The sequence below is a fragment of the Bombus affinis genome, chromosome 10 (assembly GCF_024516045.1).
Source record: "Bombus affinis isolate iyBomAffi1 chromosome 10, iyBomAffi1.2, whole genome shotgun sequence".
Taxonomy (NCBI): Eukaryota; Metazoa; Arthropoda; class Insecta; order Hymenoptera; family Apidae; genus Bombus; species Bombus affinis.
The window spans coordinates 10,970,383-10,997,382 of record NC_066353.1 but is presented as its reverse complement, the minus strand read 5'-3'; the positions used below and the strand labels follow the sequence as shown (position 1 = coordinate 10,997,382).

Here is a 27,000-nt window from a genome sequence, read left to right as displayed (position 1 = left end):
TCGCCAAGCCGCGCGTCCATTTGTCATCGTTTCCACGTGCGCTGACGTTCAGGGGCAAAATTGGAAGGTTACGAGTCGCGTTCCCAGATCGAATCGATTTCGCAGGAATCAACTGGGCTCCCCCTTTTGCGATACGGAGAGAGAGAAAAGAAGTGGGGGACGATATAAACGACAAATGAAAAAAGGCAGGAACGTAAGGTGAAACGGGTCGTAAATAAATCGGCAGCGTTATTCACGGTTCGCTCGTTACTCTCTCTCTCTCTCTCTGTCCTCCGGACTCAATTCTCGCACGCGAACCCTTTTTATTTTATTCCAGCGAGTGTCGCGTCGCGATTGAGTCAGCGGACTCCTCCAGAAAATAGCAAATCCAAACAGATTCAATTTGCTGCACAATTCCGCCGCTCTATCGTCCCCTTTCTTCTTCTACCGACGATCCAGTCGAAACGCTCGAAAGTTCGATTCTCGTGCAACACTTTTCCTCTATGGATTTATCGAAGCGATTTGTAAATCATCTGGATGCTATTTCTCCCTCGTGTTTACTACCAAACTTTCTGCAAACTAAGTGCATTTCTTGACCGCGAGGTAGAAATTGACACTAGAACTACTACAAATTGGCCGATTGATTGGTCATATTGAGTATCCAACAGCATCTAGAGCATCTATTCCGCGATTTTATTTTGTGATTTATACTTCGTACTAACGACTAACGTCTACGTTTGGACATTAATTTATTGTCTTAAATATATTCGACGGTTACAACAACAAGTAATCTCGTCATTAATCCTCACGGCCTACATCCTCTTCACGCAAACATCTACAAAATTGGTCAGTCAAATTGACTGGTTTTATAATTTTATTTTAAAATTCCTACTTTATGTTATATCTTTTCCGTAATGATGTAATGACTTTGCAATATAATGTATAAATAATATAATGAACTTTATTTTGTTTCTTATGTATTCAAACTGAAAATAATTTCGTAGCAAGGCTACTTATACCAATACCAGTGAAAATGACTGGTACTTGTCAAAGTGCAAAAGGGTGCTGCAATCTGTTCATCGAACCCCAATTAACAAGTTTCCTCGTTTTCTACAACTTGCCACACGTTTTTCAAATTTTTACCGCTTATCATTCGATATGACGATATCGGTTATCAGGAAAATTCCGGATCGATCGCTGGATCGCTAGATGCTAACATTAGAAATACCACAGCAGTGAAAACGACTGGTTCTACAATTTTATAAATGTGTCAACCCTCGTTTAAGGATCCCAGGTGGATTAATAATACCAAAAATCTACTACGTAACATGGAATTGCTTCTGTGAGAAAGTAATAAATCGATAAATATAAAAATATTCTATTATTAGGTATTTTGTACAGACCAGTCATTTTCACTGGTTTTGCTAGAAATAGCTTCGAGTTAACTATCGGTAGTTCTAGTGTTAAACGAACACGCGCGTATGCATTTCGTACGAATAGATCACAAATTTTCGATGTGAACACGTTCTGATACGTTCAATCAATCGATGAAACGTATTAACCCGATAAGGTGCATATTTACCGTGGAATTTAATGGCAAACGCGGTAATAGCTCAGCGAACGATAGCTTAAAATTCAACTTCTGTCGAGCGTCTTAGGCGAAGAACGAATTCGCCGAAATGCAACGTCCACGAAACGTGGACATAAATTGCAACGTGCGATTAGAACACGATGGAATCCCGAAAAACCATAGATACGTCGTTCAACCTTGTTCAATTTCTGACTATTACTTTATTAAACTTAAAAACTCGAAAGCAATTCCATATTCACAGTGCTTTAGGATACAACCACTGTATGTATCTTTAGATCCCACGTTACACCACAGACGATAGAAATAAATGTTCTCGCGATACAATTGCGGTGAAATTAACGAACAAGCGTTGTCGTTATTATTTCGAAACACATCACTGTACGCGTACGCTTTCGTCCGCGAATGAATACGTAAATATTTCATCCGCACTCGTTGAACTCGCAGCCGTCGAACTCCGAGCCGAACTCGCCACAAAAACATGCTGCTCCCGTTAAGAAATAAAAAGAAGGAAACAGGGCAACGGTTCTTAACTTGTCCGCGGATCACCGGAGTTCTCGCACCAAGTGCTCACGCGCGCAACATATTATCGTATTACTCGAATAAAACCTACGTTTTTCCACGTACGTTTATTCATTTACAACGAATCTCTCGCCTACGAAAAGGCTGTCGACCCAAGCAGTCGAACGTGCGCACATTTTGGCGCGTTTCAATTCAGCGTCGAGTTCTTCTCGGCAAGTCCGCGACGAGAAAAAATTATTTAAAGGGACTGCAGGGTAAACGAAAGGTTAAGAACCGTTGAAACGCGAGCAAAAGAAATTCAAAGACAAGAGGTAAAAGCTCGTTTAACCGACGCGGAGGAAACGTGGAAAATCGTCTCGCAACGACGACTCCGTGTCGACTCGTCGTCCAAGAAAGGTCGAACGTGACGAAACAACGGCCCCTTAACACGCGGCTCGCTTCCGCAGTAGCTTCACGTACGGCACCGAAGACGCACACTTGACACGGTCGACGAATTCACACGTGATAACGTTTACGGAATACAAAGCCGATGGAACGAGAGAAGGTACGACAAGACATCGTTCGAACAGAACCAACGAATCACTCGAGAGAGATTATGGCCTCGAGAGATTGGCCTTTCTTCCAGCGAAAGCCACCTTCCATTGGATCCTGCTCTTTGTACGCTTGGCGAAAGATTTTCGGCAGGACAGGCGCACCCTTCTAGGATGGTCCGATTTCGTTAAATCGATCGCTGGCTTTCGAAGGAAATTTCAGATACACAAAGAGTACGGTTACGCTAAGTACAAACGCGCGTCTTTATTCCTCCATGCAAAGAACATTCTCATTTTCGTCAATTTTCCGAAGAAAACGTTATCATTGGAATCGTCGATCTATGATTCTTACGCTGTTTTTTTGTTTCGTTGCTGGAATTTCCTCGAGCCTTTCTTTTCTTTCCAGTTTATTGCTGAAATTCCTCATCTTGCAGCATTCGGGCACTGGTTCCTGCTTCGTTGCTGAAATTCCTTCCTGCAACGTCTGTCTCTCCTCAGGCACATTTGCGCGATTTTGGTATTCTTCCTTGGTCAATTCCGTGATATTTCTTTTCGTTTCTGCGATTTCCTTCTTCGCTGCGAAACTTACTTTTCATTTAATTAATAGAAGCCTTTATCCTATCACCGATCTTCCTCTCAATTACCGTTTCCTTATCTCTTTCTCCTACTATCGCTGCAATTCCTCCAAGATGTCTCTATCGCTGAAATTCCTTGCAAGATCGTTCGCGATACTTTTCGCCTTGTCTCTGCAAATCCTCTTTTACGTTAAATCGATCGCATTCCTCTTGTCTCGGTTCGCAATGCAGTCCTATCTCTAATTTCATTTTAATAAATATTCTCTCTTTAATAATTGCCCGCTCGTTCTCTCGCTACTCTCGCGCTTCCTCTCCGTGTCCGCCATTCTCTACACACGGCGCATTTCCAACCTTTCTCTCTTAAATATTCGCCAGAGAAGAGACGAGAAACCCGACTTCTCCAAACAAAGTAGTAGCCTGGGAGGCGAGTGAGGTTCGCGAGGCGTGCGGCGAATTCCGGATACACGCGCTTCACGGTAGCTCGCAGAAAGAGACACACGCGTATACCTGCGTGTCTCTGAAAACCTATCAGAACAGCCATCTAATATTTGCGCCGATACGCGAACACGCGCGTATCTACAAAAAGAAGAATCCTATTTGGCGCCCCGCTCGGACGACTTTCTTTTCTCCTCGCCGTTCGTCGATCCTCGTCCGAGAAGAAAAGGGAAAAACTTGTAAGTGGATTACAAGGGTGGGTAGGTGGAAGGGACGCTTCGAATGGAAGTTCGTACGGCGATTTTTTCCGCGCTGGTATCCGTAGAGAGGCACAGGCGGCCGTCGTACGCCGGCTCGAATAAATTTCATCGGCTGGATATTGAAAATTTCCACGCCAACTCCCGCCATAAGGAAGCCGATGTTCTACGTGCGGCAAAAACGAAAATCCTGCGGATAGAGCCAACGTATGGAGCTTGGTCATTCTCGGCGATTCTTTGACTTTCAAATTTTTCATCGTCTTTCCCCTCTTCTCCCTTTGACGTGTAATTTGGAGATTTTTCAGTGGGACACAGCAACAGGGGAATGGCGCCAGACCCGAGTCTATTCGTATCACCAGAAGTTTCGTTTCTGCTTTTCCTTTTCTTCTTCTTTTCACATCTTTTGCTCCGATAAAGACATTAAAAGCATATTTTTCGAATATAGCTTATATTTCGAGTAAATTTTATCCATCGAACGTAACTTCTCGTACTCGTATCGATCGCTTCGTCCAATTTGCGGCGACTTTAGTCGATCTTTAGAAATATTCGGGTAAAAGTATCATCGGCTTGCATGGAAATTTCCTTTCGTTTTTTCTAGCGACATGGATTCAGTCAAGTTCGAACAATGACCATTAACCTCGATCTAATTGGTCCAACGCGTTATCGTCGATTAGTAAACAGTCGACTGTACAGCGTAAGGCGAACGGTTTTCGAAGTACCTGCTTTTACGCAAGTTGAAACATGGTTGGCAAAGACAACGCAAGACCACGCGCCACAAAAATTCCCGCGACTTGAATCTTCTGACCCATCTATCGTATTCTCAAACTTTCAGACTTTTCAGTCGTGAAACTTGCGAACGCTCAAACTTTCAGACTTTCCAGTTTCGATGCTTCCGAGCTCTCAAACTTTTAGAGTTTCCAGCTGCGAAACTTGCGAGCGCTCAAACTTTCAGACTTTTCAGTTCCGAAGCTTCCGATCGCTCAAACTTTCAGACTTTGCTGCTTCGAAGCTTCCGAGCTCTGAAACTTTTAAATTTTCCAGCTGCGAAACTTCTGAACGCTCAAACTTTCAGATTTTCCAGTTCCGAAGCTTCCGACCGCTCAAACTTTCAGACTTTTCCGGCTCCGAAGCTTCCGATCGCTCAAACGTTCAGACTTTGCTGCTCCGAGGCTTCCGAGTGCTCATACTTTCAGACTTTTCCTGTTCAGAAGCTTCCGAACGCTCAAACTTTCAGACTTTTCTGGCTCCGGAACTTCCGAACGCTCAAACCTTCAGACTTTCCAGTTCTAAAGCTTCCGAACGCTCAAACTTTCAAATTTTCACATTTTTATCTTCCAAATTCGGGTTCTCAAACTCTGGAATCTTCAAACTTTCATATTGTCAGGCTTGACCAGATTCTGTCGCGATCTCCAGACAAAAGTACATCAATCCGACGATTCTCTGGTTTTTCCTAATCCACCATACCATGGATACGTTCTAACGCTGAACTTGAATTCTCGCGCCACAAAAATTCCCGCAACTTGAATCTTCTGCTCCATCTATCGTATTCTCACGATTTTGCACGCTCAAACTATCGCTTATTCCGCTCGTTACAAAACCACGTGGACGGTAAGAGTCGGTGTTCTTTGGAAGACTGCGACCGCGAATTGGAACGTTCTCTTTTCTCGAAAGACTAAGTGATTGTACGCCGATGGAATAACAAAGTCGGCGCAAACATCGGACAAGATCGCCGTGGTAAGGAATGTGGCGCGTACATCGATCGGGAACAATACGCGCAAAGCAGAAAACGCGTTCCTCGGTTTCACCGTAAAAGCGTGACCAACTTTCCGTTCGATCGCATCGCGCTACAAATTCTTCGTCCTAATTGTACAGCATGATATATTGAATTGGCAACTAAGTAATTGCAGATTTGTTCATTAAGTACTAATACAATAGGATGTACGAAAATACTAGATTGTCCAAAAAGTATCTTTCTTTTACAGACCCGTCTTTTACAACGACGCATCTTTATACAAACATGAATTCTAATCTGTCGAACGTTGTGATCTTTATTTTGATAGAACAAAATGGACCATACGTAATTCGATCAAATAATATAAAACGCAAAGTGTTGTGCATCGATTATTTTCTTCCAAAACGAAAGAAACTTTTCGGACGACCTAATATAATAAATACAAGAACGATGAATAAAGTTCGCGCGAACCTGTGCGCTACCCGACCTCGTCTCCAAGTTTATAGCTACTTTTGTGTTTCAACGATCCGCAACCGCTTAGCTCGATAGAAGCTTCTTGCAAAATTTTCCGATCTTTCCAAAACACCAGGTGTGCGTCGAATAACACGGGCCGAGGGTAGCCATCTCGAGAAACTTTTACCAAGTCAAGCGATTGCGGATTATCGAGACACAAAAATAGTTGTAAATTCGAAAGAACGTGGAACAGAAATACGCGTTTCTATGAACCTTCTTTCGTCGTTTCTGTGCCTCACGTTCGCTCCTGAAGCGGATTCTGAACAGCTTACGATATCTCGTATCTCGTAATACGCATATAACGATAACGTCGTATCAAATGATATCTAATCGTTGTCCGATATTATCCAATTGGCCAAACCTCTTCGATTACAAACATTGTAAGCTTGAGAAGCTATTTAAGCGAAACTAAGAGAACTGCTTGTTATTCCAGAGATGGCGTTGGCTCGGCTAATCTTTTCATTAGCGTAAAGTTAATTACTTTGCAAGGCATCGACAGACCACAGTTACGTGTCCTCGAGGCTGGCACGCGAACCATGGCGTGCAGGCAAAAAGAAGGAAACGCGTGTCGTTGGCCGGAGTTTCGCGCCAGTTTCACCGGCGGGTGTTACCCTAATAGGATTCAGCAAATTACTTACCAACTGGTGCCGTACTACCAGCTCCAATTCCTTCGGGATTTTCTGATCTGAAAGAGAACGACGAATTAGCGTGTTTGTAACAGCCGAATCACCGCAGGTTTACCTAAATAGCTAGGTAAAGGGGTAAATGATTAAGCAACCGTGTGTTTTCTCTACGATTAATTGTAACATTCTTCCTTACAGGGGAATGAGCGAAGTATATGAAGCGCTAATCGATTCTTCTCGTTAGATCAGGTAGAATTAAATTGAATCGAACAACACGTACATAGCATGGCGATGGATAGAAAGTAGTTTCAACTTGTCACCCCGTGTGCTTCGATAACTTTTATGTTAAATATTTTTGCCCGCTATTATATGTTTGTCTATCGGTCTTATCAAATGAAATTCCATGGTTTTGTAAAATTACCGTGTCGCCTCGTACCGCGTAGCTGACGAAACTTTATTTTTGTGTTAACAAGAGAAAATTTGATCTAAAACGTGCTTGAAAAGCGCCATTTCAAATGGCAGATCGTTGCGTTACCTTGTTACGTTTGTCTGGACGAGTATTTTTCATTCTACGTCGGGATCAAGCGCTCGTCGAATAAAATAACTCTCTGTTAAATAAAAATATAGCGTTTAAAATGAACTATAGACGAGATCTGAGATCTCGACAAACGTCGATATAAAATTCGAAATCTAAAGTTACAAGATCGCAAACCATCTGATACAACCGAACGCAGTTTGATTCGTGAAACCGATTTCCCTCGTTCTATCGTAGCTTAGACAAATCGTCAGGAAAATTTGATCTCGTCCGCTTTTCCAGCAGATCAATTTCCCCCATACACGATCGAATCCTCTTACTTAGACAAGTGGAAATAATTATCCATTTAGTTGGATCCTGTTAGACGAAATCGGTGGCCAAGAGGAATCTTCCAAGTTGAACTTTCGTTGGTCGAGGACATCTTATCGTTTGAACCTCGGAGTTTCGAACAGACGGAACGAGAATAAAATCGGAGTAGCATGAAACGTAGTACGTAATTAGCGTCGGCTTTCGGTTTCATCGTGAACAGAGGCTACCATTTATCACGAAGACGACTATGCTAATCCATCGATAGGAACGGGTCCGGTCCAGGAAATCTCTTTTTTTCAACAGCCATTGAAATCGAAGATTAATGGACCGCGGAGTTTTTGTGCGATTACATTTATGGTTAGGAAGTTTAAACGTGAAAAATGTGTAGAATCTACGTCGTACGGGAAGATATATAAAACGTTTCAGTTGAAGGTATTCGTTCGTTAACATGGAGAGATTCTAACGAATCACCGTGTATAAGTTTTGTATTTAAAGTAAGCAGAGATAGGAATTTGGGAAATTAAATCGAATTCCGATCAGATCGGAAGATACGAAATCTCGAGGGGCTTGAATTATCGAGTTAAATCTATCGCATTTAGACTTCCATAGATTTTCATAGAAACTTTAAGATTGCAAAAAAAATATTTAGCGGAAGAAATAAATCTCTACTCGGATTCCATTTGTTTAATTATTAGACAGATACAAATTTGCATTAAAATGAAAAATACCACCTAAGAATTTGCAACACGTACAAGCTCCGATCAGACGTGAAGATACGAAATCTCGAGGAGCTTGAATTATCGAGTTAAATCTATCGCATTTAGACAGCGAGATTTCCACAGAAACTTTAAGATTGCAAAAGAAATATTTAGCGGAAGAAATAAATCTCTACTCGGATTCCATTTATTTAATTATTAGACAAATACAAAATTTGCATTAAAATGAAAAATACCACCTAAGAGCTTGCAACACGTACAAGTATTCTCGCACAAATCTTTCCCTCTTTTTAAGACGATTTCTTTCTTCTGAAGAGGGAAACACGTGTAAGCAGAGGGTGGCCGCGTTTCTGAATTCGTCAAGGGGAGGATTGGCGTCGTTCGGGGTCAAGAGAGCGACACAAGAGAGACTTTATGGCAGTGCTGTTGGTCCGAGTTAAGCCCCGGAGCTTAGGGACCTTACCCCCATTCTCTTCGAGTTGCTACGCTATACGAACATCGGCCAGATAACGCAAACTCGGTGTCATCCGTGAGAAATAGGTATTAGCAGCTATGATTGCTCTCCCGTGAGAATCTGTTCATTTCTATCTCTTAGAGTTACTACGTAGATAGAAGCCAGACCACTGTGCGAAGCTCCTTTACCTGCACGTACCTACCTTCATGGACGACTATTATTCGCCGCATTAAAACGCAAGTTAGTTACGGACTTCGTGATAATTCCGACATTTAGCACGGAACCTTCCGATATATTCTATTCTGCTTCCGTAACCGATCCTGCAATTGATTCTGCGATAGCAAATGTTTCGCGTCTGGCATTATCCCGCTATAGAATTAAGTATCGAATAATAGATTACGAAATCGGAGTTACGAAAGGCAGTTCAATTTTCCTACGAGATCCTGCGACAATTCGTTGTACTTACCGTCGAGAATTGTGGTTCCTAATTGCCGAAATAAAAGTAAAGGGACACCGAGGTTACACTTGGAATTCATATTAAAATAACTTTAGATTTATTCGATAAACGATTTCCAGGATCTTCGTCGATATACATTTGCACGCGTCTCAGCACTCTCTTTGTCTCACCATCTTCCATACCACACTGCCAACGGAACAGTTACGTCCGTCTGTTTCTCGAGACACCGCGCACGCACGTACTTCCACACACTCATATTCACGTGCGTGTGTCGCTACACAATGTAATCTAGCACGCGAAATTATGCATATCTCAATACTTAGAATCGACTAACGAGCGAGGAGAAATTCTACGCTGCGCGTATTTTATAATTTTATAATTTCGCGATTTCGTATCGAGCAGGCTAGTTTACAGTTTGTAAAACGCGCTTGTGAAATTTCGACGAACTTTCCGTCAAAATCCACGCGACTCGTGACAATTCGCGAATGCAACCGGTTGTACCACTGGAATCCAATTATACGTAATTTCGATATCGCGGACTGCAGCTTTCGCGTTTATGGCTCAAGATTAACTTTTGTTTCGGACAATTTTATTGCACCCAAAAGCACAACGTATGCACGGAGAAACGAATATACGTACACGTATGCGCAACTATGATATGCACAGCGATGTACTCGATACTCGTTCGTTTTATAACGTATCATTCTTTAAATCGTTCAAATTTAAAGCAACTAGACCTGAGATAAAATTCAGCGGAACCAGAGGGACATTAGACGCGAGACAAAATACGTTTTAATAAGAGTCGTTCGAGTGGAGATTGGTATGCCGAGGGACCGTTTCCTTGGACGTCTGTGCATTATACGTATTTGCCTGGGGTCTGACCTGAACGTCTTAATCCCCTGTTCGCGGAAGCCAGGTTTCCGAGATCCCCAGGTCGCTTCTCAGAAGGGACTCTCGGAACTATGTCGACTAATTTAGCGATTTACGACGAGGAGGAAATTAGGTCGCTTCCATGAAATAAACGGAACTAACGAATCGACGATATTAGGAAATAGAGGTCTTATAACTAAGAATCATCGAATTATCCAAGTCATTTTTACCGATTCCTATAACAGTATCAGCGACTATCGTACAACTTACCGACTGTCTAACGGAAAAGCAGGTTTTTCCCATAAACAAAGACACCCACGAGCCACCTTGGCAGGAGCTTTCTTCCTCTTATCTTCGTTTATTAACGTTGGCTATAACCAGTGAGCATCGCGGATCGTTACCCTCACTTTCCTAACGAAAAGTGTGAACTACGAATCCGCGTTCTTAGTTCAAGAGGCACACCCACACCGAGCTTTCCTCCGTAATAACACGAGAACGTACTTCGCTGCTTCTACGACATTAGTTCAGTCAATACTGTGGCACCAAGTCGAAAACTGCCAAGTCACCTACGGATCAGTCAACATCTCGGACTGCTCCTACTACATTCAACTGCAAGGGACTTGTTCTACTGCGACAGGACAGTCAGTGTCTCTCTATCGGGTCTTCATCCTTCAAACATTCGTCTACGATACTTTCATCTTGCGAAACGGCGTAACTCTTTCTTGTACTGTAGCGTCGTGGACGAAAAGGTCTAAGAGATATCGGCCAAACCATGAACAATGTGTCGTCGGTTCTTCAATTGAATAGTTTCGTAGAAAAGACCTACGTGACTCTGGCCATGGGTGTTTGCGAAACACGTGCGTGATGGGCCTAAGAAAAGACAAAGGGATGCTAGGACAGTCAGTGTCAGTGGAGAAGCCAGAGAGTGTGAATCGAGAAGTCAGAGAGTGCGAGTTGCGTTGTCGAAATAGCGTTGCTAGTGTCACGTAAAGTTGAAGGTTGGGTGATAAAATAAAATAGCTGGGTCGTAGCACAACTATCAATTTTGCCTTTATTAAACTTTATTATGGATTCAGCAATCACAATGGAATACACACTGAATTAACACACATAAATCACAACTCACGCCAACAACTTTATGTAAAACCCAGTTACACTGATACGCTAAGTACGCGACCGGTCTAAGGGTAGAAACTGGGTAAAAGCTGTCGATTATTCTGAAGATAAGGACTGACTGCGTTTTACTGACGATGTTGTGGCGAAGAAAAGCTAGGGATGGGTGTCTGAGGCCACGAGATGAGCTGATTCGTTAAGGACAATTTTGTTTAGGAAAGCGAGAACGATAGGCATTGCTTTTGATTGGAGCACAAGAACCCTGGTGGACTAGGAAGGGTCTTAGCCGCCCTTGAGAGAAAGTTGCTGACGGAAAATACCGAACGTGAGAAAACTGACTTTCCGTATCTTCCGTAGTAAACAAAATGTAAAGAACACTGGAAATAGAAGATGCCTGTTTTTGGTCTGAGGGACCTTAACTATGAGAATGACAAGATTTATTGGTGAGTCCTTAAGACTATTGAGGGTACGCAGTAAGTAAGGATGCGTAGGCATCTGGATGCCATCTCGTCCTCGGTGTGTGGCCTGGTCTCTGTTGTGGATTGAGATTTGGATTGATGTTACACTAACATTGTCGTGAGAGTGTGGTTCGCGTGAGAGAGAGCGTTGGATCCGTTGTGACGAGAGTTGCAAATTAACTATTGATTTGCGTAGATTATAATACGTTAATATGATTAGTTCACGTTAAACAACCATCGTTCTTCCGTTTAATCAACATCTGTAGAATCCATTTATTGTAAATAAATCATCATCAATAATAATAGTTTATTTCCGATATTACAGTACCAAGTTGTTGGAAATATAGAATTTATAAGCTGTTAATCGCAGTGTTATACCGCATCAACCACCTCCAAAATCCCAAAAGAAGTAAAGATTCACATGTTGGTGATGTCGATTATTATAATCGTAAGGGGGATTTACGACTCCTGTTGACGCGCTTTAGAAAATTCACTAACGAATTATCTAAATCTCTTTGGTATTGTTATAAATTTTGTGGTAACGTCAAGATTGACGTTAAAATATTATTAAATATTATTAAAATTAAGCACAATATCCATGGTCGACCCACGAAAGTTTCCGCTAGCGCGAGTGTCTTTTCCACTTTCGTGTTTCACGAAGTCGCTAGAATTTTCGTCCACAAAATTCCCCAGCCAGATATTTATCAAAGAAACTGGCAACTGTATCTTCCTACTCTTACGAACCAAAGGTACTTTCGTTTAAGAGAGAAATCGGCGTTATTCATAAGCCATCAAAGAAACTGCCAGCTCCTACGCGATACATCACTTTCTACACGTACAGGGTGGACAATACGTAACTGACTGACTTCAAAGTCTCGCGGCTCTTTAATGGACCAACGTGAAAATAATCATGGAGAATTGCACAGTTCGCTAATTCGTTACTGACGACGATCTAACGCGAGTTACCTTGGTGGTATCGTCTGGATTTACCTGTATCGGACTTCTCGTACGATCGTGTCTTACGAAACGCGTGAAAACGTAACGAAAAAATTTTTCTCGTTTTTATTTTTTAATTTCTACTTTGCGATTTATCCAGCTGGACATTCGATAAATTTTTCTAGCTTAATTGCTATTTAACATGTGGATGGCTACCCCCAGCGGAATATCATCTTCGAGTTTGTCTATTTTATTCCTTTAGTGAGGTAAATTTGAAAATTTGAAAATTTGAAAATTTGAATTTTTGAAAATTTGAGAATTAAAAAATTTGAATTTTTGAAAATTTGAAAATTTGAATTTTTGAACTTTTGAACTTTTGAAAATTTGAAAATTTAAAAATTTGAAAATTTAAAAATTTGAATTTTTGAAAATTTGAAAATTAAAAAATTTGAATTTTTGAATTTTTGAAAATTTGAAAATTTAAAAATTTGAATTTTAGAAAATTTAAAAATTTGAATTTTTGAAAATTTGAAAATTTGAATTTTTGAACTTTTGAACTTTTGAAAATTTGAAAATTTAAAAATTTGAAAATTTAAAAATTTGAATTTTTGAATTTTTGAAAATTTGAAAATTTAAAAATTTGAATTTTTGAAAATTTGAAAATTTAAAAATTTGAATTTTTGAATTTTTGAAAATTTGAAAATTAAAAAATTTGAATTTTTGAAAATTTGAAAATTTGAAAATTTGAAAATTTGAATTTTTAAAAATTTGAAAATTTGAATTTTTGAATTTGTGTGTTCTCTTTAGTCTTCCTTTATGAGAGTTCTGCTCGCTTCGTAACGAAAACTGCAAACATCTCGATATTTTTACTCCGTACGCAATTTCCTGATATTAACGAACGACCTGCACCGAGAAGACAGTCGTTCTTTGCTTCGTTTAAACGCTACCGACAATGAGAATCAGTCAGCTGTGTATTGTCCACCCAGTACAACCCTCCGGCAGGTCTACCAACCTATCGATCAGGCAAACCGATCGTAAAGGGAAACGAAATTAGCCATATTTCGTGCAACGTTTATTTCCAGACCTAAAGGGAACATGAAACATGAAAGATCATACGTGGAACATCAGTGGCGAACGAAATTAGCGACACGTGCAACCAGAAGACAAGTGACAGGTTCCAACAGAAGGGCCGAAGGCGATGCATAAAATAAACGGCGTTTCCTGTCCGGCTGACGAAATCGAATAATTTTCACGATGGATCTATTCGCGGTGAAATTAATACGAGTTGGAACGATGAATGGAATTAATAGCAATTACGGTCTCGAGTCTCGGCTGAAAATATTGCCATTTCAGGTCGTGGTCGACGTTGACAACCGCGTAGCCGCTAATTAAACGAACCATTCGAGCTGGAACGACGGATACGCGTCGAAGAGGGAAACTTTTTTTTCTCCTTTGCCATCGTTTGTCCGTCTTTTTATTTAAATCTGCTGTCCCCCTCGCTTCTGCATCGCCTTGCACCTCTTCGAGTATCTTCTTCTTTTCACGCTATTTGCTCGTGAAAAGTAATAGAATGGTAGAATCAAATTCTGCTGATATCTATTCAAGCATAACATACGCATTTCGCGTTCGAACCGAGTGTTAAACACTGTCAGACACGAGATCGAGGAAGCGTTCGAATAATCGCCGACATTTTAAACGTTCACTAACTTCGTAATGAGATTCGACAATCGCGATCACGTTGCTACAGTTTGAGGGAAATTTGAAAAAAGAAAAGAATATAAAAATTACACATATAAATTACAAGATAATTCCCAACGAAGCATCTTTATTATCATCGGAATATACGTATCAAAGTATCGCAATCGTGCGAAATTGGCGTGAAATTCTAAGGAAGTCAATATCCTTCGACCCAATGAATCGGCAGGAAAGAGCTCCTTCTAATTAGTCGAACAGCTCGTCGATACTTTTCGTAGCCGGCGTGCAATGTCAAAACGATTCCCTCGAAACGGTAAATTCCTCTTTGCCAGACATTCGCCATTAACAATTCGAATTCCACGTCATTGAAAATTGCGCGAACCACGCCACTGCCATTCTAAACCCCTTTTTCACAATGGGATCGCGTGCCGGTCTCCGGAAATTGATCGTAAAATAGCGCATTTCCATCGGGGACGAAACAATAATAACGTATTCCCGCTGCGTTCACGGAAACGGGACCTGTTTCGTGAAAACGCGGTGCAATTAGACCCCGAACACGCGAGTGAAACGCAACGGATAATGCGTCCGCCGAGGGAGATCCGTCTTGACCTGCTAAAAACCATTTCGAAACTTGGCGATGCACCGGAAGCCGATAGCGCCGGCAGCGAATTAAGTCGCGGTCTTGCGGGCCATTTTGCCCAACGAAACTTCGCATTGCACCTCGGGGAATTCTCGTGTTACGCGCCGCCATGGGTCATGCAGTGCGAAACACCATTAACAAACGTCCAGAGACTAACGCAGACTTTTCGGTTTATGTCCGGAGCTTGCGCGCTTCACCGTGGAAATTCTGCTTCGTGACGATTGTGCTTCTAAATTAAATCGGGTGGAGGATTAGAGCCGTCTTGATATTTCGATCGAGAACGACGATCGAGTACATTGTAACGTAAATCACATCAGAGACCAGGACACACACACACACCTCGGGCAGGATGGTGTCCCGCTCGGCATACTTCGAACCCGATGGACCGACGAGAGAAACACATGGCGATCTTGGCGACAATGTATATTGGCGGGGTACCTGAGGATTCATTTATGGCCTAACGGTCCTTCCACCAAATGTTCCAGAAGCGTAGCAACGGTCACGTACGCCTACAGGGTAGTGGGGATAATGAGAGAACAGATGACCGAAAGTAAAAAGATTGTAAGAGCCTCACTCTCGTACGGTCACGGCTAGAGCTCGGAAGTGTCTTATAAGTGTATAAACGAAAGAAAAATAAAGTTTTCTTCTTTCTTATAAAATTTCTCTTTAGTTTACGTGACAACATCGTCGTATGTCTAAGGACTACACAGACTCACGAGATTAGATCAGAGGCGCGGTATATCGGTCGTGGTGATAGTGCTGTTGTTGCTGGCGTATAGGTCGCTGTCAGGTACGGCTGCTGCTGGCATTATGTAGGATTTTTGTATGGAATTTTCATTTTTGTATAGGATTTTCATTTTTGATATAGCATTTTGATTTTTATCTTCATCCGGATTGCCTTTTCAATTAGGATTCGTGTAGAAAAAAATCGGACTACGAGTGCCGAGATTTGAAGAACCTGGGTCCTGAACGTTCGTAACCAACGGCGCTAACCACCGCCCTACTGTCGTCTAGTTACAGTTTGCTGTTGAGTGCCGCTACAAGTCACTCGGATTCTTCGCTGTGGAAATTTGATTTCGGAAAGTTTGCTTCTGAAGTAAAATATCGATCGATGGTATCAATGTGTCGACTGAGATTCGGCATCGTGTACGGGATCTAGAGAGCTACGTAGACTTCTACGATCGGGCCATTTGGATTTTCGCTGTGAAATTCTCTTTCGTGATATTGGATCTTCAATTGACCTATTGATCTATAATTGACGCATTGCTCGTGTTTCTGCGTCTTTCGAGTTTAAGGAAAATACAAGAGTTGGACGAACACGAAAATGAAGATGTTTCTTAGTATGTTTTCTCGTTGCTGTTTGTATTAAACTGTCTTTTTGAAGATATCAAAAGCTTTCGTTCGCCTTTATTCGATCATAAAAGTGGTAGCACGTTATGGACAAATGAAAAGGATGAAAAATACGTCGCCCAGTATTTCCTATACGATATGAATATTTACAGTGGAACGATCGATAAATCAAATTGACAGTTTAAAAATGGGAAATGGTAATTTTGAATTTCGTCAAACGGGAAATGCCGAAAGAGCGTGTTCCACCAGTGTCAATGTTTAATGAACTTTACTGCGGGACAGTATGCGATGATAAATAATCAAATTTACACTGTACAGCATATATGCGGATATATAGTCCTGACCGCCAACAAACAAACACGAAAGGGGATCGAGTAAAATAATATTTCAAGTGGCGCAAACGAACCCATTGTCCCTTGCAGGTACAGCGATGTTAAACGCGAATTCCCTACATTTCGACATTCAATTCAGCGATTTTGTTGTGCTTTATTGCTACGATTTCAATCAACTGCGTTTAGTTTAACAATCGAATTAAGTGGCAGGCAGAGTGATCGAGTTACGTATATCGCGAGTCGTAGATGGAAAATATGTTGAAATCGAATTTTGATTCGATAAATTTGCAATGTAGCGCGTTAATTTTGAGGATTTTAGGCTCAATGCGGGATTGACTAAGGAGTAAGCTTCCAGTATACAAGCTTAACAAATACAAAAGTACTTTAAACTTTAATGGAATTATGATACTTCTCAACTTCCACATCTCCCACCTTCGAAAATTCCGTGCGCTCAATCTTCCAGACTTTCTGCAGTTCCAAAACTTTCGAACGCGCCAATTTTCAGATTTTCTATAGTTTCAAAACTTTCGAACGCTCAAACTTTTAAGCTTTCCAGTTGTGAAGCGTCTGAGCGCTCAAACTTTCTAACTTTCCAATCCCGAAGCTTCCGAACGCTCAAACTTTCAGACTTTTCCTGTTCCGAAGCTCCCGAGCGCTCAAAATTTCAGACTTTTCCTGTTCCGAAGCTTCCGAGCGCTCAAACTTTCAGACTTTTCCTGTTCCGAAGCTTCCGAGCGCTCAAACGTTCAGACTTCTCAGTTCTAAAGCTTCCGAACGCTCAAACTTTCAGACTTTTCCGGGTCCGAGGCTTCCGAGCGCTCAGACGTTCAGACTTTTCAGTTCTAAAGCTTCCGAGCGCTCAAACTTTCAGATTTTCCAGTTCCTAAACTTCCGAACGCTCAAACTTTCAAATTTTCACATTTTTAACTTCCAAATTCGAGTTCTCAGACTCTGGAATGTTCCAACTTTCGTATTGTCAAGTTTGACCAGATTCTGTCGCCATCTCCAGGCAAAAGTACATCAATCCGACGATTCTCTGGTTTTTCCTAATCCACCATACCATGGATACGTTCTAACGCTGAACTTGTCGAAAATTGAAAACGAAGCAACTGCTGAAATCGGATGGGAAGAACTAGTCGGCGCAATCTCTGACGGTCGGTGGTGATTAATCGAGTCGGTGAGGCTCCGGTCAAGTGGAGCCTTCTCTAAAATCGGTTATCCACTCGTGTGGGATCATTAATCAAGGTCGGTGTGAACGGAACGTTCTCACCACGAGAACCAAAGTTCCAGCCACTTTCGCCGTCTGAGCGCGTTGTCGCCCGATGTTGGCACGTTGTATTACAATCTTGGTAGCGATGGGACCAAGTACGTTTACGTATTTACGAATTTGTAGTGGAATTTACACGCTGGAAATTCGACCACAAATTCATTTCGAGCCTGGAACGATGTAAATTCGGCTCGAGTCAAACCCAATACTCGAGCTTTAACTCGTAAGGTTTGAATACTCGCAAATAGACTTCCAATTCTTACGCAAATTTGTCTTTTCGAGGATATTATTTAAAAATGTTATCAGACTCGGTAGACAATTGTTTCACCTATTAAGAATTATAAAAAACACTGGACTTTGAATATCTTATAAATCATTTCATATTGCGTGCACTCTGTGCGATTTCGCGCTATCAAATTTCCAATAAACGCGTAAACATTGGTAACGAGATACAGCGATTCGTTCATTGTACTTGTCAAGTATTCGACCTTTGCGAGATGCCGTCGAACAGCGTCCAATTGCGACGAAATATCAACGACTTTCGTACAATACGGACGATATACACGAAAAAGAAGGAAGATTCTGCTTGCTGGAATATTTTGATCGTAGCGAAACTCTTCGAATACCTTCGCGAGTCACCGTACTTGCGACGTACTTTAGCCCATCGCTGAGTCTTCGTGTAACACGGCATCGTGACACGGTGTGGCGAGTTTACACGTTGCCTTGTGTCTTGCGACTTTTCGCTCGGTTACATGTGTTAACGTTAAATCTTCGTTGCTGTAATACCGTTAGCGTGTACAACGATTCTCAGCCTCGCCAGCTCGAAACCGGAGTTGGCATTAAAATTACATCTTACTAATCGTGCGATTATGTACTCGCTTTCGTTGGCGTTACGTCGTAACGTTAGCGTGTACAAAGATTTCATTTTACGAGATAAATCGCCGAATCTTATTACGAATTTTATTACGGTGTATTTGAGTCGCAACGTGGGGGAGAATATTTGCCGTAGAAAAAATAAGTCGAACGACTTTGTGAAACCTTAGTGGCATTTGGATCCTAAATTTTTAGGAACTCGATGATGAATTCGAATTTTTTGTTAGGTCTGCACACGGTAAATGAAAGGAAACGCAGAGAGAGGGGGAGGGAGAGCAAGAAATTGCAGCAACAGTAATTGGATGTAACTCGTGGAATGTACGCACGAAGTTACAATTTCCAGAAACAGTTTATTATACGAGAAACGAGAGAAATAAAATTCAGCGGGCGAAGAATAAATTAAATCGCATCTATCCTTCTTCAGAGTAACAACTATATTTCACGTGGAGAGAGTCGCCAAACTTGAATAACTTCGAAACACAAATTATTCCTGCTATAATATGTACATTTTATATTTTCCTGCTGCTTTATGAATAATTTGAAACGACAGAGTTAATTCCGTTGGATACGCAGACAGTAATTCCTCCTACACGTACGCGATAACAACGACGTCGTTGTTATAATAATCGTAAAAATGTAGGGTTACGATCCGCGGTTTCGTCGCTCGCCCACGCTTACGAGTTTCCACAAGGCGGTAACGCGGCTGTGAAAACGAAATATGGAAACCTGATAAAAGAGCGGTTTAATTTTGTAAAATTAGAGAGCAGACGTATCCGCGGACGTTCCACGTTGCTCTTGTCAACTAAACGTGATTCTACATTGGCGAACATTCGTTCGAGAGTCGGTCTACGAGACGTCGAAACGACGCGCGCCGTCCTATTTTAAAAATACGATCGAAACTGAAAAGGGAAGAAAGGAAAAAAGAAAAAGAAAGGCACGAATACCTGCTGATAATTACGGCGACAGTTAAAAACCGAGAAGCATAATTCATAATTTCCTAAAATGACCATTTCTCACTGTGCCGCGTATTTTTCAAACTTTCTACCGCCACGACGACTCCGAACCGACGTGATTTCTCAAGGAGAAGACGCAGCGACGTCCCAGAAACACATCCGGCGAAATTAAACGCTGGTACGATTAGAGCGCGAGAGAAAAATCACTGGCAGCAACATCTGTTTCGCTGGTTGGGACAAACGGCCACCGATTTCTCCGTGTCTGGAAAACGGTTCGACCCCGATTGCTACTTGCCGCGAGAAACGAGAACGAACAGAACAAACAACGTCACCAGACGGGGTGTTATAGGAAAAGAGGGAAGCTATGGTGTCGTCTGTGCGGCGCTTTTATTTTTCCAACTTTAACGAGTTTCTCGCGCCTCTTTGTCTCTGCTCTCTCTCTTTCTCTCTGTGTGTTTCTGCTCTCTGTCTCCGACTCTCGTACACTGTGTACACGTCTGAATTACGTGAACGCGAATTACTCGAGGGATTGGTTTGAATGGCCGCGCAACGAGCAGCTATTGAATAAGCAATTGCTCCCGTGGCCTTCCGGCTTGTCTGGTCGATCGATTTTCAAAACTCGTTATCCGCGTAATGGAATCCTAAAATTACCGGAATACACACTGGCCCAGCTACCACTCTGCAAACACTGTATTTATTTCTTGTTAATGAAGTAATGGAGAGATGGAGTGGTAGAAGAACCGGCGGATGAAAGTGGAATGTTTTATCGCGACACGCTTGCGCAGCTTTGTGGACTTTTCATAATTCTGTTTGTTCTTCTCATCTGACCAGTTTTAGTTATCGTTAATGCGCATAATATCCTTAATGGATTAATGGAAGAGAAAGAGAAAGAAAGGTGGTGCTGGTGATGGAAGAATGGGGATGAAAGTGAACGTCTTATCATGGGAAGTTCGAGAGGATTTTACGTATTCCCTGTGATTCGCGTCAAAGCGTCGCTATTTTCAATTGCACGGGACATCGAGTACGAAGATGCGAGAAAGGACGAATCAGCGGGTCTGTCGATTTTCTTTGCGAAAAAATTCGCGAAACCTGCAACATGGGGTGTATCGTAACATGTGCGACCCACTTCAGCAGCGGACAGCAGGCATAAAAACAATGAAAAAAGTTCATACGAACACGTGTTCTATCCGACCTTCTCTCAAAGTTATAGCCATTTTTCTGCTTCAATAATCCGCAAACGCCTTTACCTTAATAGAAGGTTCTCGAAACGGCTACCCACGGTCATATACACGTGGGATTTTTGAAAGATCGCGGAATTCTTTGACACGACGACTGCAAGCTTGCGTACAGATCCAGGGACAGCCATCTCGACCACCTTCTACGAAGCCAAGCAGTCGCGGGTTATTGAAACACAAAAATGGCTATAACTTTGAAACGAGGTCAGATAGAACACGTTTCGCAGCGACTTTTCTCGCTGCTCTTGTACCTCGTATCTACTGCTGAAACGGCTGCCACATCTTACGATACACTGTACCATTCAGAGGATGACCTTCCTTCGAGCGCACGCGTTCACGCGATACTCCGAGACATTACGCGATCCCAAAATGTAAATAACAAAGTAGAACGATCAGAAAACGCGAATATAATTTGGTAAATTCGTAGCGAGAGTGTTCGAACTTGGCGATTTCGCGATCTATCGAGAGGCAAGATCGCGAGAAGATTTCGTCATATTCCGAATCTTTGATACTGTGCGTTGATCCACGGGGTAACGACGGAAACTACGATCTGTTGGAAGAGGGTGGGATTTCGAGAAGCGTGTTAACGCGAGATCGTCGCTGACGGAGCATGTTGCGAGCACATGGCGTTGCTAAGGCCGGCGTTGCACGTACAGACAGCAGAACCGACATATCGGGGAACCGTAATGACGCACGCACGCACGCACTCGCGTATCAACGCCGGTGGCTGCGTGTGCGTGGGTGCGAAACGCGGCGTGCTCCGCAGGCCGCTTTCGTCGGGGACATCGTGCACGGCTCGAGACATCCGGTACAATACCCTCCGGTTATAATGGGCCGCTAGTTCCTCGCATTGTTCGAAGGCTACATTATACGCGCCGTACACCCTCCGAGTTACACGCGAGCGCACCATATACACGGATACGAGAGTTGTAGCGGATATATGCGAAGGACTGTACACGTCGTACCGTATACACGGGTCGGATTGAAATTCGTTGTACTGGCAGCGCATCGTACGGTTGAAAATAAGTGGCAAACCAGGAATAAGAGAAGCAAATTGGCAGCTTTGTTTTTCGAGTAAATCGAGCTCGAAACTCGGTCAAGCGTGGCTGTATATTTAGGTTGTCCGGAAAGTGTCTTTCTTTTCCGGACACGTCTTTTGCAACAACAAATCTTTGTACAAATATGCAACCTAATCTGTCGAACGTTGTGATCTGTAGTTTGATGGAACAAAATGGATCGGACGTAATTCGATAAAATAATACGAAGTGGGAAATGTTGCGCATCCATTATTTCCTTTAACCCATTTGCATCATGGCTCTACTTTTAAGGGGACATTTGGAGGCATCAGCGGCGTTCAACTGACGACTGGTCCCTGTCAATCCGCGCTTGGATGCGAATGGTTAAAAGCGAAAGAAGCTTTTCGGACCACCTGATATATGGATCGCTTGAGATTCGTGGTACGAGCTGATCGTACGACTGAAAGTATCGCGTTGGCAACTAAACAAAATCCGCAATCGCTTAATTGCCAATCCAATAAGAGGCAAACGAGTAGCGAAGGTAAGAAGAGTAAGTCGAAGGTTTCGTTTCCCAGCAAATCGATGGTAAAATAGGATGGTAAATTCCTTCGTAAAATTCGTGATAATTCGTCGTAGAATTCGACCTATGTGGCACTAAACAAGAAGGCAACGAGGAAAGTGTACGTCGAGTACTTCGTTTTACATGCGAAATTGGGTCCGAGGATCAGCCGAATATGTACAGGGTGTGTTGCAAATTCGCGGTCAAGCAGATTGCACGGCTAAGATCAAGAGGAAGAGGAGAGACTTCGTTTCGGAGAAAATGAAATTTTAGAAATTCACTCGTACACGAAATCGACCAATTTGTTGTACGTGTAAAAATATCGTAAATTGAAACGATAACATTGCTTCGCTGAAAATTCCTTAATTTTGAAAAGACCGGGAGCTCGAAATTTTGATCACGCTCGCACTAGGCTTCAAATCCTATCCCGAATTTCCACTCATCCTGTATATGTATATTTCTACACGAACGGCGTATGCGTATCTCTGCAAGATATACGTGTGTAGTTGGTAGTTGTGGCACAGCAAATAGGACAGTAAATGCACGACTATGTAGAATGGTGTGCATATGAATAGAAACATGTTTTCGCAACTCGTAGGAAATACGATATTTATTAAATAAAAATATATCCTGCGTATACAAAGAACAAATATTTTCAGTTAAATCGCGTGTAGCTCAGCCCATTGCATATATACGCGGAAACCATACGAGCATATTATTCGCGTTCGTGTGGTACAGAGAGGGTTGCGAGGGTACAACAACGTGTGCGAATGCGAATCAACGACAGGCTGGGTATTATTATAGGAAGGTGAGGTATGGCGTTGTTGTTGCCTCTCGTCGTTATTATACGCGCGTGATATTGGCCATCTCCGGGCGGCCTCATGTAAATTACGACGATAGGAAACGGCTGGATTTATCGGTGGAGCGATTTCGAGGAAAGGGGTTGAGGTTGAGTAGGAGGAGGTTCTCGAGAAGCTTTCGAGACAGCGTCGTTGCGATATTTCGGCCTGTGTTCAACTTTACCCCCGTTTTCATCTATCTAGAATTTCTATCCATGTACTTTTAGCGTTAGACGCTTCTAGATCGATTCGCAAATTTATGGCATTTGAATGATTTTTCGTTTTTACGAATCCAATTTCCCGTTTAGTTTCGCGCAACATTTCTACTTTAATTGCAGTAGAATTTTATTTCTAGCGTTTGGACGTCGTACAATGTACTGTTTATCTGTCGATAGGTTCGATTCGGAAAATAGACGACGAGGAGGAAAATCGGAGACGGCGAGAATCGGTCGTCCCCGTTGGTTTAAATCGGCGAGATCGAAAAAATTCGAAAATCGGAAAAATTCGTAATTCTTCGTCCTGTTCCCTCTTAAAATTCAAGTGGCCGCAGCGAAATGGAAAATAACGGAAGACGATCGACGGCCGATCAAACGAACAGGTCACACGTGCGCGGAGCCGGAAGTACGCAAGCGTGTGCAGGCTATCTGGATAGGTGCGACCGCGTGGACGTATCGATTAGGAGGTTCGAACTGGTTGCCCGTTACTCTCGAATCACGCCGGCTAGCGAATAATCAGATGGCCAATTAAACGGTCCAATTAAAATAATAAATCAGCCTAATTGGCCGTTGATCCTCGGTTGTATTTCGTTTTCGACAGCCGGTTCTTTCTCTTCCCCTCATTTTCTTTCCTCTTTTTCTCCTCCCTGCCTTTTCGGTGCATCGATCTCTCTTCCGTGCGTTTAACGCGAAAGAGAAGAACCGAAAGGGGAGAAACGAAATGGCGACGAATAAAGGCGAGCGAAGGGAGATAGCAAAGGGCGAGAAAAATGTAAAAAGAGAGAAAAAATGAGAGAAGTAGGGGACGGAGGGAGAGGAAGAGAGTGACGAAAATATTTCGCCGACCGATGCAACGTAATTGCCACTTTATTTTCGCCGCGTGACCCGCTGCAATTAACGCTTTAATTTCATCGAGTGCCGTGGCCCACGAAAAATGGCGGCTGTCTGTGAAAATACGACCCGAATTTTTGTCCTGGCTCGCTGAAGAATGCCCTACGCGTCCGGCAATCGTTTTTTATCCCTTCTTCCGGCTATTGAACGAATGGCTTGGAGATTCTATTTCTCTTTTTTCCATCATAAAGGCGAGGGACGCCACAAAAAGTATTTTAACCTATTTCCCGAATTTTGAGGTTATTTCTCAGCGAGGCGTTTTCTTATTAGCTTCTACATTTCAGATTTTGCGCTCGACGTTACAAAAGATACACCGATCGACGAATACCTTTTGTACCCACTCTGCGTTATATACAGTATGACGCGTATGTACATGATCTTTTCTATCGAGAAGAATAGTAGCGCGATAGCAGGAAGACAAACGCAGACAAAAGGCTTCGCGTAAGCTCCGAACGTTTGCCTTGGCACTTTCAGTAGCAGCATTACGCAACGTTATCGTATCTGCGATTCTACGACTATTTATCTACTCGTGGCTTTACCAAGGTGTCAAGGAAAACTCGCTGTCACCTGCCGTTAATGTTATTTAACTATTATTATTATAATAACTATGTCATTTAACGTTAATGTTATTGGCCTACAGGCTATCTTCCGATCGCGCGAGACATAGTAAGCTTGAAGTTCGGTCATTTGATCAGCCGTGTGCCCGAACTGCCGCGAAATGTATACTTCTTATGACATGTATATTTAGGGGTTACAAAAGGAATTGTGGAATAATAAGCAACGTTTGAGGACGAATAGTGTTTTTAAGACATCTAGGGCGTAAACAAAAACAATTTAATATCTCAAAGTGCATAATGAATCACTAGCAATTTGTAAATTACGAGTCAGACTCGTGGGTTCCGTTTGTGGCACAAATCCCTTACCACGGGTCTCGCTCGTGGTTACAAGCCAAGGGGTTAACAAATATTGCGAACTCTCGGTCCTCTAAAGCTATATACATGTCGGGTTATCGTTAGAATCTAGAGAGCGTAACAATTCGAAAAACCATGGTGTTTAGACACGCAAAATGCAATTGACAATGTTCTTGGATTCGATAACAAATCCACGGTCAACGGGATAACTCTCTACTAAGCGTAGAATACTTTTAAGTACGAAATACAATTGCTGGGACGCTTGGTATAAACTGTTCGATGTGTAACTTTCCAAGGCGATCGCACGAATAATATTATAGACTGATGAGAATTTTCCTCGCTTTACAATTGCGTTCGTTTGTTAAATACTCGTTAGAAACATCGAGAAAGTTCCAATCGCCGTTGCTGGGCAGTTTCTGCCTGGAGTTTGATTATTAATGCAACGTGTGTCCCATCATATTGGCACCTGCGAGGAAAAATCACACGTGGCTAGGCCCGTTCTTGAGGCCGTATACCACAACCACATTTCTAGGAAGAACCATACAACCACTTCACATCCCCGTCAGGCAAAATGTGCATCCCGTGACCGTGGCTACGTTCGGCGACCTGTTGTGACACCTCGAGCCCAATCTCACTATCGCAAATCTCGAACAATTACAATCAGATCGAATGACGACAATTGCTTAATTACGGCTATGATAGAATCTAGGCTAAAGTATTAGAGGATTTTCGCAAAATTTCAAAGGAAAGGCTCGGCTTTCCTTTCATCTCCGACATATATATACTTTAGCCAATCGTCTTGTTAATTTTTCTATTCTCCGCTTGTCCTGCGTTTAAATCTCTGCAACATGGGCCCAGATTTTAAACGAACCTCTCTCGGTTTCGTTTCAAATTAGATCACCGCGAATAATTCTTACGACGTTACACATTCCTCTTGCCAATCGTACAAATAATTCTTCGAGATGGTCGCATCGTTATTCCGCGTCGATATAAAGTCACGATCGATCATAATCGTTCGCCGGATAATCCAAAGCAGTCGTCGTAATTTATACGCAGCCAGGAGCTATCCTAATGCTTACGAAGGGCAGCGTGCACGCGATATAGCGAAACGGCGAGGCAATTCGTTTTTCGCGCTCAAAAGGTTACAGGATTAATATGGGGTAGCGTATACCTGCTGCACCATCCTCGATATCGCCGCTGCACCCGTTGATATACGGTACGTGGCGCCGATTGAATTCGATAACCCGGACGTTTAATCCAGATTTCAGCCGGCGTCTGATGGGCCGAAATGAACTTTCAGCCGATTGATCTCGGAATTGGTTCGATGAAGAACTTCCATGCGCGTTTCCAGCTGTCTGCCCTGCTTTAATATCATCACTTATTATCGATCCTTCTCTCTTATCGGTCTGTTCGATACACCGTCGGGCAACGCAAACTGCCTGTTCTATATGCGTTGCATCACCGCGCGGGCAACGTCATTTGTCCGATGTAACGCACGAGATGGGACAAAAGACGAGCGATACGCGAAGTAGGTCGAAAGTTTTCGATAAAATCTCCGTCTGCTCCATACACGGGCTTTTCAACGGCACCGACCACGTTTTGCCGTGACGTTTCAAAATGAA

General features: G+C 42.5%; 1 protein-coding gene across 6 annotated transcripts in view; it reads right to left on the bottom strand.

Annotated features, from left to right (window-relative positions):
- The window catches only part of LOC126921230 (ankyrin repeat domain-containing protein 50-like), a 222,538-nt gene that overhangs the window by 137,952 nt on the left and 57,586 nt on the right, over positions 1–27,000 (bottom strand). For all 6 annotated transcript variants that reach the window (XM_050732598.1, XM_050732599.1, XM_050732592.1 and 3 more), the window contains one exon: positions 6,770–6,816. The gene's annotated coding sequence lies outside the window, so the exon portion shown is untranslated. The remainder of the gene's footprint in view (positions 1–6,769; positions 6,817–27,000) is intronic.